Source organism: Cryptomeria japonica, chromosome 8, assembly GCF_030272615.1.
Source record: "Cryptomeria japonica chromosome 8, Sugi_1.0, whole genome shotgun sequence".
Taxonomy (NCBI): domain Eukaryota; kingdom Viridiplantae; phylum Streptophyta; class Pinopsida; order Cupressales; family Cupressaceae; genus Cryptomeria; species Cryptomeria japonica.
In genome coordinates this window covers 445,173,448-445,185,947 of record NC_081412.1, presented here as the reverse complement: position 1 = coordinate 445,185,947, position 12,500 = coordinate 445,173,448, and positions in this window count along the sequence as shown.

The window sequence follows — 12,500 nt, the reverse complement described above, 5'->3', positions numbered from 1 at the left end:
AATAGATTGCCTCATTTATTCTCAATTATCTAATTTGTAGATACAACATTCCCAGTTCCATCATCACAGACAATGAGCATCCCTTCAAAAATTAGGATGTGCGAGAACTATGTGAGTGATTCACAATCCAACATCGCTTCTCTACACCTTACTACCCACAAGGAAATGGTCAAGCAGAAGCATCCAATAAAACAATCTTGAAAATCCTAAAGAAAACAATAAATGATGCAGGTAAGGATTGACATGTACAACTCAATCCAACACTCTGGGCATACAAGACTAGCATCAGGACACCTATAGGGGCTACACCATATTCATTGGTGTACGGATCATAAGCAATTTGACCTCTTGAGGTAGAAATTCCATTACTCAGAGTATCTTTGAAAGGCCTCATAATAGATGAGAAGTATTGGGTAAACAATTTGCAAGAACTAGAGCTTCTAGATGAAAAATGACAACATGCCTATGATGATCTCAAGGCATACCAATAGCGCATGTGTAGAAGCTACAACCACAGAGTCATCCCTAGGATTTTTAAGGTCGGTGATCTTGTACTCAAATAAAATCCTAGAAATCAACAAGATCGAGAAAAGAAGGGGAAGTTTGAACCTAATTGGTTAGGTCCCTATGTTATCATATCAGCCTATGGATTAGGTGCTTATCAGCTAACAACTTTAGAAGGAGATGTGCTCGACGAACCAACCAACAACATCCATGTGAAGAAATTCTACACTTGAATGGGCTAATGCACGATAAAAGTGAAAAAATTAAAAAAATAAAATCAGAAAAATACAAAAAAATAAAAAATAAAATAAAATCAGAAAAACAACAAAAAGGTGCAATAAAAACAAGTGGTGAAAACCTGGCAACAGGCGCTATTTGTGAGTGAACAACTCCTCTATCTATCACTACTCATATCTTTTACATCCAAAGTCAAAGCTAATGGCCATCGTCCAACACTTTTACGCAACATCATCCCGTACATACTTAGTGTAGTCACTGTCCTTGATTATCTGAAGATCAGTTCATCATATGCCACCATGGCTTGGTAATCACTATGTATATCCACATCGATATATATCATAAAACTAGGGGCAGCATTCCTCTGACTTCAAGCATTCCAGCAACAAGTAAACAAGAATCACAACACGCTAAGGAAACCCTATCAACAACAACTCATCAACCAAGAAAAGAAGACACTAATCCAATTAACAACTTCAACACACACATGATGGATGATTTTCTGAATTATAATTGCTTACATCTCGCATGAAGTTTTGACTATTTTTCATCTTCAATTTTTGAATATTTGGATCTCTTGAATTTCTCAATGATGCATCAAGCTAGAGAGGGTAACAGGGGAGTCTGATTTTTTTTTGGTTTTCTATCTGTGAGGCGATTACTTGTACGGTGCAAATTTGTCTTGAGACATGATTGGAAACATATCATTGAAGACATTGTTCCACTTTACGCATACAAATGGTTAATTCTTGTTTGTTTTATGCAAGCAACAATCAGGTCGTCTTGGTTTAATTATACCTTGATGCTTGTGCCATCTTGCAATATCAAATTCCATGTACATTTTACTCAAGTCATTATGGTTCAATTATATCATTATGCTTGTATAAACTTCCAACATATCAAAAGCTCAATGATGACAGAACAAAAAAAAAAGAAAAAACACGTGGCTAAACGGGAATGACAATGAGAAAATGAAGGTGATCTTTTAGTTGCATATCATTTTACACTTGCATTTAGTTGTATATCATTTTAAAACTTGCATTTAGCTGCATATCACATTTTCATCTTGCATTAATCTCACATCATTATCATTATCATACATCTCATTTTCAAGATACATCTCACATCATTATCATTATCATTATCATACATCTCATTTTCATGATACATCTCACATCATTATCATTATCATACATCTCATTTTCAAGATACATCTCACATCATTATCATTATCATTATCATACATCTCATTTTCACGATACATCTCACATCATTATCATTATCATACATCTCATTTTCAAGATACATCTCACATCATTATCATATCATACATCAACAAAATCAAGATAAACAAAGCATCATCATATTTTCATCATCATAGCTCATACATCATAATTGAAATCAAAAGCATTACTATCTAGGCATTACATCATCATCATAGAACCATCATATAAATGCATATCATAAATCATCATCCATAACACATCACATGTGAATTAGAGAAATTAGTTCCATATATATATCTCTCTAAAATGGTCGAAATGTACAAGGGGTATAATGTGTCAAAATACAACAAAATGATCAAAATACAATAGAGACAAGTCTCTCAGGTATGACTATCTTCTGAGGCTGACGGTCTTGCAGCAGATGTCCTAGCTCCTAGATCTCCTTCGGGTGGATCACGTTGAGAAGGTCCCATAACACCTCTTCTGTCTGTCCTCGTCTGACTCCGAGCAGATCGACTGGCTACATAGATAGGAGCTTTGTGCTCTCTAGGGACTAGCTCCTCATATAACCGCCTATAGTACCTGACCTCCTTAGCCATGTACCATATCTCCCTCAGTGTATCTCACATCAAGGCACCATCTGGTGCTCTTTGCAATCTCTCTACAAGCTCCTCTTCCCAACCCTGATGCTCTCTCTCTGTATCCCACTTTGCTATAATCTATGTAATTTGGCACTGCCATGCTAGCACCTATACCTGTAGCTGCTGCTTTGTGACCTGTAGGGATCTAATCTATGAAACCTTTTGATGGGTGGGTACCCTAATCTGAAAGGGTACTTGTGTAGCGGTCCCACCCATACCTATCCTTTTCTGAGGCACCGATAGAGGTAGAACATCTGATCTCCTCCTCTAGGCGGGCCGCCTATCATCCTCTATACCTCCCATCGCCGCTAACATAAAACCTACCCTACCTGCACCACCAACACCATGGAGAAGTCCTCCTCCTCTCCCTCCATACCCTCCTCATCCTCTATCTTGTCCTCCTCCTCTCCCTCCATCACCCCCTCATCCTCTATCTCTCCCAAAACCTCCTCTATCACCTCCTCCACCTCCTCCTCCCCCTCTTCCATCACCTCCTCCATCATCCCCACCTCCCTCTCCCACCTCCTCTCCCTCCTCATCTCTCTGTCTAACTCCCCCTTGCCTCTCTAATTGCTCATCCTCCTCATCGTCAAAAGTAGGTAACATCTCTGCTGGATCCAATATTCATACCACTGCATGTGCCACGAAGTAGGTAGAGATCTCCTTTGTCATCCCTGCATCAACAACCCTAGCTCCATAATCCCAGATCTGGCCTGCCAATGTCATGTACTCCTCTATTGTCGCTGCACTATTCACTATGGGCCCCCAATCGGGCACATCCTGTCTCCAGTGAGCATATAAACACGCTCCTTGTGGTATCCCCTGTTGTCTCCTATACTGCCGCTGCACACGACTATGCAAAAATCTCTCAATGATAAAGGGTGTCGGCTCGATCAAATATCTAGACATGTACACATAGGGCATCTCTAGCCCATCCTCAACCCACACCTCATAATCCATATACGATCTCTAGATGACCGTATCAGTATCATCCAATACTATCCACCAGTGCTCTAGTTTTCCCAGCTTACACTGGACAACTATACCTGTATACCCATATGTATGTGCCTGCTCAACTGGCCTATCCCTATTTTCAAGTGGTCTCGCCACCAGAATGTGCTCCTAGGCCCACACCTGTAATAAGGTCACCCCTGCTGATAAACTGCTATATCTTAGATATACCACCTGGTGAAGCTCCTTGTAAAGGTGCACTAACATGCAGGACCCCCATGCAAACCTGCGTCCCTCTGTAACCATGTCCTCCAAAACCAATCCCCATCCCATAGCTAGTCCCTTCGACCTAGGATCGAGACACAAAAATCCACCAATGAAACCTACTAGAATAGAGGGTAAAGGAGCATAATCTAAATCCACAAACTCCTGCCATGGGATCTCACATCCACAAATCTGATCATCCTGGAAGATGCAATGGAGAGCCTCTGTCCCACCCTCTTCAGTCTTCTCATATGGAAATAAGGCCCCCACAATCAGAATCCACAAAATGCGATAACAGTCCTCAGGTGTGATTGTTATCTTGCTAGTAGCCAAATGGAAGGTGTTCATGTCACTATGCCACCTCTCCACCAAAGCTGTCAACAGACCCCGGTTAATGATATACCGAGGCATGTCTAGTAAAGAAGTCAAACCATATCTCTCAATCACATCCCTATCAGCCTATGATAATCATGGAATCAATGACCACGGTCACAGAAATCGCTCTTGTGACTGAAGTACACCAAGCTGTGCCTGCAAAACATCAATGTCCATCATCAGTTCCCACATCTATCCGATATATCTAATTAATACAAAATGAACTTGAAACATCGAAGCATTAAACCAAGCACCATATCAAAAATCAAAGCACCATATCGAAAATCAAAGCACCATATCAAAAATCAAAGACCCATATCGAAAATCAAAGCATCATATCGAGCAATCATATTAGAGATCCATAACGCAAGCACCATATTGAGAAATCATATCAGAGATCCATAACACAAGCATTATATCAAGAAATCATTTAACAATCCATAACACAAGCAATTCAAAATCCATAACGCAAGCATCACATCAGGAATCATATTGGAAATCAAGAATCAGAACTCATATCGGACATCAAATTCATATTGCAAGGCAAAAAACAATAAAAAAATCAAAGATCCACATCAACAAAAAATCAGGATCCTCATTCTAACAAATTATCACCTTGGCACTTCATAACGAAAGCAATTTCAGTAGACTCTCAATCATCATATCAAGACTTAGACATTATCACAGTAGGCAAAACATTGGCTCAAAACCCATTCCAAAACACTTAGCAGGCACCTATCCACTCTTAAGCCATCTACCTCATCTATTCCCCCCGCAATGTATTCTTCCAAGTCTTTTCTACCCATTTTTTTTTACCCCACGCACCAACACAACCATTCCATGTGCTAAGCTGCTAACTATGAGCTATCCTCCTTCACCAATACACTATAATCTTTACTCTAAGCACTAAACTAACCTATGCCCTAACTGGGGTTGCCATCGCACTAACCTACTTACCCTACATGCTAGTTCACCCTACGTGCTATCTTAAACCCACAACACGCTCACTTGTCAACCCTATGCACTAAAAGACCAGACACACTGTCCTAAATCTGCGACGCGCTGTAGAATGCACCTAAGACGCTAACCTAGCTAGGTTACACTACGCGCTACTGCCCTTATTGTATGCACTACAAAAAGAGCCCTATGCACAAAAATGAAAAATTTGAAAACAAAAAATGAAAAACGTGATCAAAATGGACAAAATTAATAAAAAACGTGGCAAAATTTAGATGACTTACAGGGAGACAAATGTGCAAATGATAGGAATATAATCACTTTTTACCTTTTTATAGGGTAAAAGTAAAAAAGGGTTACTAGGTGGGGCATGTATTTTGCTCATTTTCTCACTTTTAACCTTATCAAACATCATTTTCGGGAGATGAATCAATTCAAACGTATTCAACACAGACAAAATTTCAAATTACAATTAATTCAAAAATGCTCATCAAATCAATAAAATTTTCAAAATCCGTGATTCATCTCCTGAGGGGGCATCATCATTATCATTAATCAAATTTGGGGCATCATATTGACATTTCGACACAAACAACATATCCGATAAATTTTCTTTGAATCAACATGTGCACACACGTCACTTCAAAGAGGGACAAAATGTAGACGTATAAAAATGACCACTTTCCTAAGTGAATATTTAATATTCATTTTAACCTCATTCCTCCATTTAATTAAATTCTTTGCATTCATCTATTTGATTAAATGCGTTATATAATTTATTTAATTAAGTTCACCTAAGCCTTTAATTAAATAAATTACTTTATTTAATTAATTCCCCTTTCTCCCCTTTTAATTAAAATTACATTTAACTAAATTGATCCTTGCAAGTAAATAAATCTAATTTATTTATTTTAATCCCCCATTTGTATTTATGCAAGTTGCATCTATTTTTGTTGAAATAAAGTAATTTATTTTAATTAAAATTCCCCTCCATCCACTTGCAAAATCCTACATCTCCCACTTTCCTCTCTAAAACCCCCTTCTAGATTCTTCTAATCCCTTCCAATTTAGCCTAATCCATCTCCTAAATATTTTCATATCCCTAAGCAAAGGGAAGTCACTTCTCAAACCCTCAAAGTCTTTGAAAACCATTAAAGGCTATATGTCTTCAACAAGTGAACCCTCAAAGTCTTCATAACCATTAATGGTTAACTCAACCTTCTTTCATGATTAGAGACTTTCTCTCTAACTCAACCTTCATCTAACCCAAGGGTCTCACCAAACATTCATTTCTTTGACCATGGTTATCCCTTTAACCCTTGCACAAGAGTTTATCCTTTGGATAAAAGCTTTATCCAATGGATAGCCCTAACCTAAACTTAACCCTTACCTCCTAAGGTAACCATCATGTCTCCTAAAGCATTTAATGCTTCTTACATCTCCTCTCAAGCAATCTCTTGTTGACAATTGTCACCATTTCATTGGTGAGAATTGTAAACATGGATTGATAACTTTCAATCCTGGCCCTTGTTAAGATTATCCAATCTTGACCATCCATGCCCTATTTTTCCTATAAATAGAGCTCTCATTCCTCATTTTCATATCCAAGTCTTTAGTATCAAACTTATAGGCATTTTGCTAAATATATCCAAGTTTCATGCATCTAATCTATAGTCATTTTAATCAAGCATTTAGCCTCTCTTTGAATATAAATCATCTTAATGAGCATTTTAAGAAGCATTTCCATTATCATAGAACATTCATGTTACATTAATATATCATGTTAGGATAGGCTTTACTAATCCTTTATCTTATCATCATATCCATGCTAGTTTAAATCATATTAGATTTAATATCATGCATAACTAGGAATGCATTCATATTAAGTTGATCAAATATCACTTGTTCTTAGAGTTGTCATTTCCAAGTCACTTTGCTGAGTGATCTGAGAACAAAGACATTGACTTGAGGGATCCTGTGAGATAGAGAACAATGGAACATCCCTTGGGGAGTTGAGTTATTCAATATAGCTCCATAACTTGCACCAAGAGTTCCATTGGTGTGTGGACCTTTTTGAAAACAAAATTTCCGTTTCTTTGCACCACTTTTCCCGCACACATACAAAATCCATCCTAAAAATTCTCGAACCATACTCTTTAAATATGAGATATGTCATTGAAAACTTATTTTAGGGTCGACCAAGAACAAAATAAACATTATTACACAAAATAAGCCACTCAAACAAAAAATACTCAAAGCAGTCCACTCGAGGAGAAAGAGAGAACCCAAATACATCACAATACATCCTTCCAAGATGAATCCAATGATCTACACACAATAACACATCCACAAAAGTTGTTACCAATCATTGTTAGGATTCCCAAAGATAATGAGAGGGGGGGTGAATCAGTATCTAACCGGTTAACAGATTTTCTGACCTTATTAAATAAATTGCATTCCAAAATAGTGTACTGATAAATAAGAATTAATGCAGTAAATATGAACAATAAACACAACATAGAAAGCACACCATAAGACAAGATTTTAAGTGAGGAAACCTGGTGTGGGAAAAACCTTGATGGGATTTGTGACCCACAATATTCACTCACTAGCTAATGAATGGATATTACTTACAATAGGTGGTGCCTGCACATGCAGGAAGGCCAACTGCCTAGAGCTCACTGCTCAATTACAAAAGGAAGTTTCACTGACTTACAAAATGGATTATGGAAATCCAATATGATGTACTGCTACAAAAAGCATCTGCTATTCCAGGTTCAATACCAGTTTAAGCTCATACAACAACCATAAACCTTACTCCAAAATCTGCCTTAATATTCGCTCATCATATCCATCCTATCATCTATATGTATGTCCAAAATGATCTTCAAGATCTCATACTTATATATGAGTCTTATTATAATATGCCATGTCATATTACAAAAGATATTACAATTAAATACAATATACAATAATCAAAATCCTATCGGTTAGGGTGCCGGTAATCATCTTTGTCGCTGCCGGTGAACTATCTGCCGGTGTAGAGTCTGTCGGTGCCGGTGCCTATTGGTGCCATAGGATTGCAAGGTTGCCATCAATGAAAATACCTTCAATCACCTATAATTCTCATTGGAGTGTTCAATGCCAACAATATCCCCCTTTGGTATTGATGGCAACACCCATGATAAAAATTCAAAATTGTATCCAAAAATTGAAGTCCAAAAAAAATCTTACCAAAACTATGTGCTCCCCTTGAGCAGCTGATCTCTTCTGTCAATCATTTTTCTTTTCTCTACTACTCCCCCTTTGACATCAATGACAAAGGTTGTCAAATATCAACTAAGTGTAGTTATCAGCTAGAACCTTGTAACCGGTTAGTTACAATCTGATAAAGGTCTGCCAATACAAAATTCAGGCTCTCAGTGAACCTGTCACTGTCCTTCAATGCTGTCTCTGTTCTTTGAATTGTACAGGTGAGGTGATGTAGTTTCTCTTCCGATGTCTTCAATCCTTGAACAAGTTCCTTTGAGATCTCTTTCCTCAAAGAGATGAGGTAATCCAATTTGGGACCGAGTATGCTTTTAAGTTCTTTTGCCTTGTATTTTATTCTTTCCTTTTCTTTCTCCAAATTTTCAAGTTTCTCCTCAAAACCTGCTATCTCTTGCTCTATATCTGATATTGGTTCAGAGGAACCAATGATGGTGTCAGCTATATCATTTATTTCTTTCTATACTTTACTGATCTCCTTATCTATATCCACTATCAAGATATTAGTCTTGCATGTGTCTCTATACAATTCCTTAAACTCCATTATTCTTTTGTTTAGTGCCGGTAAGAGGGTGTCAATGTGTCCCATGCACTTCTTTCTTGTCTCATCAAAGAATTGTTCGCATTTTTGATGATTGATGCTATGATTGCCATTGATGGACACACACTTGATTTGAGATCACTTTTTGTATGTATGAGTTAAAGCTCAACCGGTATTTGTTCCAACCGGTATGATGTATTATAGTCTTTAGACTATCGATGTTTTGCAGAAAGTGTTTACCGATTTGAAGTGATATGAAGACCCCAAGCGGTTCGAGGATATCAAGCGGTACAAAGGAATGAAGTGGAACAACTCATATTTCCTAGTCTTCATTTTGTCAAACTGGCAACCGGTATTTTTCTTAAACCGGTATTTTGTATGAACCGGTAATACTTTGTGATGAGTTACCATCCACCAATTGTTTAGTGGTGCCGACACTTTGGTGGTGCTTTTTGTGTCATGTTACCAAATATGTCTAGATGCATTGAACCTAGGAAATTGTATTGTAATCCTATTGGATCAACATGAAATCAAATTCCTTTAAAAGGACATCATGTCTAGGGTTTTAGGTTGTTGTGATGGTTTAAGGTGGTTGATGAGTTTTTGTAAGTGTGAAGATAGAAGAGAAGTTCAGGTCTGTGGGAATAGATAGAGTGTGAATATGTTGAAGACTGAAGTAATGCTGGAATGCATTAGAAATGAGCTATCAAGGATCTAACCAAGCAATCTATGCTATTTGCTAGATCACTCACTTGTTGATTACTCACATCTTCGACAAGTTTGAAGCCCTTAACCGGGTAGGCCCAAAAAGCCTTTTGTAAATCCTCTAACAAGGTGGTTCACATCTAAGGATCTAAAATCCTCTAGCAAGGTATTCTTTAATCAGACTTATCTCCTAACAGAGATTGAGATTCCTAACAGGATCTGTTCAGGTAAAGAACATTGTATGACCTTAATCGGTCTGGTTCCATTTTTGCAGATAGTTACTTGTGAGTTTCATCTCACCGTGGTTTTTCCCATTTGGGTTTCCACGTCAAAATCTCTTGTGTTATGGTGTTTATGCTTCTGTGGGTGAATGCATTATTTTCTATTTAGTTTGCATGTGTGCTAACCGGTTTGTTTGCTAAACTATTTTACCAGTTTACTGGTAGTCTAGTAGAGTGTTTAAGTACAGTAATTTTTGGCATACTAATTCACCCCCCTCTTAGTATTCATCAATTGGTATAAGAGCCAACCTTTCTATAAGTTTAACCACTTGGAAAGAGATATGGGGGAATACACTATGAGGGAACTTACTCATCGGCTCACTCAGTCCGAGCAAGCCTATGATGATCTTATGGTCAAATATAAGGCCTCTCAAGCAAAAAGGAGAGAACATGCTGAAAAACTGATGGAGCTATTTGAAAATAGTTCCTCTAATGAAGTGGACATGGAAGCCCTAATTCAAGAAGTAGAAAAGTTGAATGAATCCAATTCCAATATGAGAAAAGAGTTGGAAGGACTGACTATTCGAATGTGCCAAGAGCTTGAGAACCGGAGGAAAGCTGAAGATCTGGTAAAAGACAAAGATAATGAAATCTCCAAGCTAAAGCAAGAAATCAGTGCCCTAATTGCTCAGCTCCATGCGAGCAAAGTGGAAAAGGAAGACATGCAAGGAGAACTGAACATAGCCATCTCCAAGAATGCAAACTTGATGGAAACAAATGGTGCTATTTCCAAAGAACTCTCAGAGTCAAAGGAAATACTTGCTAAGTTCAACAAGAGTACTATTAAGCTAGAGAAAAAGCTTGAATCAGCCAAACCTGTCAAGAATATTGATGGACTTGGTTACTCCGGTCATGAGGAAGGTGAGACCTTTGGTGCAAATGCTGAAGCATCGAAGAAACAACCGACATCAAAGGATAAAGGTAAGCAAAAGTTTAAACTTGTTTGCTTTAACTGTCTTAAAGAAGGACATACTGCCAATGTGTGTAGGAGCAAAGCCTACAATAATTTTCCTTACTTTATAAACAATGTACCTAGATCCAATAAGTTCAATGGTAATTGTTATGCATGCAACAAGTTTGGGCATAGAGGATCTGAATGCAGGTCTGTTATGAACAACACTGGAAGATATCCTCAGAGGACTCAAGGAGTTGGTCTAGAACCTTTTGTGAACCGGAATCACAACCTGTTTAATACCTTTAATCATTAGTCAGGAAGTGATGGCTGTGAAGCAGCAATTAGATGAAGAGCAAACTATTTGATCTATCATTGTCATGGTCACACCGCTGCAACATGCAAGGGGAAGAACGGTAACATGAATAATTGACCTTGGAGAGCACCTAGAATGGTCTGCTATCATTGCAACAAACTGAGTTAGATTGCCAGACTCTGCAGAACAAGAATGAACATATCGGATGACATACAGGTCACTATTGAAGGAAAGATTGATATTGAAACTGTTCAAGCAGATATGAACAAAACCTGGAAAAAGAAACCAATGGTGTTGCAAGAAGAACCGGTTTCTGCACCTAGTGTGGAAATCATAGAACCGACAAACTAAGCATCAAAAAAGCTTAGGGGGAGCAAATGGTGAAATACTTCAAACCCTCGGTTGGCACCAGTAAAAGACCTTAACCGGTATGAGATACCTGTCAGTCGGTAGAAGACTGGAAATGGTAAAAGGCAAATTAGGGTTTATGCCCTAATATTGGAGAATTTATTATGGTAGGTGGAGAACCTATTTAAAAGGAATTTTCAAATAATTTCTCACTTATCACTTTTCGAGCGAAGAAGTTTTTCAAGTGCAGAGCGAAGGAAAGCGATTTACACTGCGATTCAAAGAATTTATCAAATTCCCAAAGAAGAATCTGAAGCAAACATCTATTGGAGGAGTGTAGAACGTAAAGCGATATCTCTGCAACCGAAGGAGTGTGAAGCGAAGTTCAAATTACGAAGCCCTAAATTTCAATCTGCAAAGGTATTTTTCATAATTCTTCATTTATCATGGCTTTTGCATCACATGATAGCTCTAGTGCACCCGTTGATTCTTTGGACCTCATTCAATGAAAGCCGAAAAAAAATGCCCTATCTCAAGTACCTACTGGTGTTATAGTAGAAGAAGGAATCTCTGATTACATAGACTGCAAAATCAAAGACCTAGGGTCTCTTGTGATCCATTCCCAGCTGAGCCTGCTCCGCGGAAAGGATAAGAAGATTAAACCTGAATTTAGCATTCTGGAAAAGAAGAAACTTCACAATTCAGTTTACATTCTTGAAGAATTTTTGGATGATCACATTCACATTATTCTAAGCAGGGTACACGGTGATAAGATGTACCTAGAGTGGACACATGATATCACATAGGAAGTGATTCATGTCATCACTGCTTTGTGTAACACAGGGGAAGTGCCAGCCCTAAGGAAGGTCAACAAGACTGTAATGTCCAAGCTCATCGGTTCAGTGAGTGACTCAAGTGGAATGACCGTGAACTCAATCAAGGATGATTTGGTCAAGTATGCCTGCATGGTGATAGGTTACCGGACGTTCTCTACT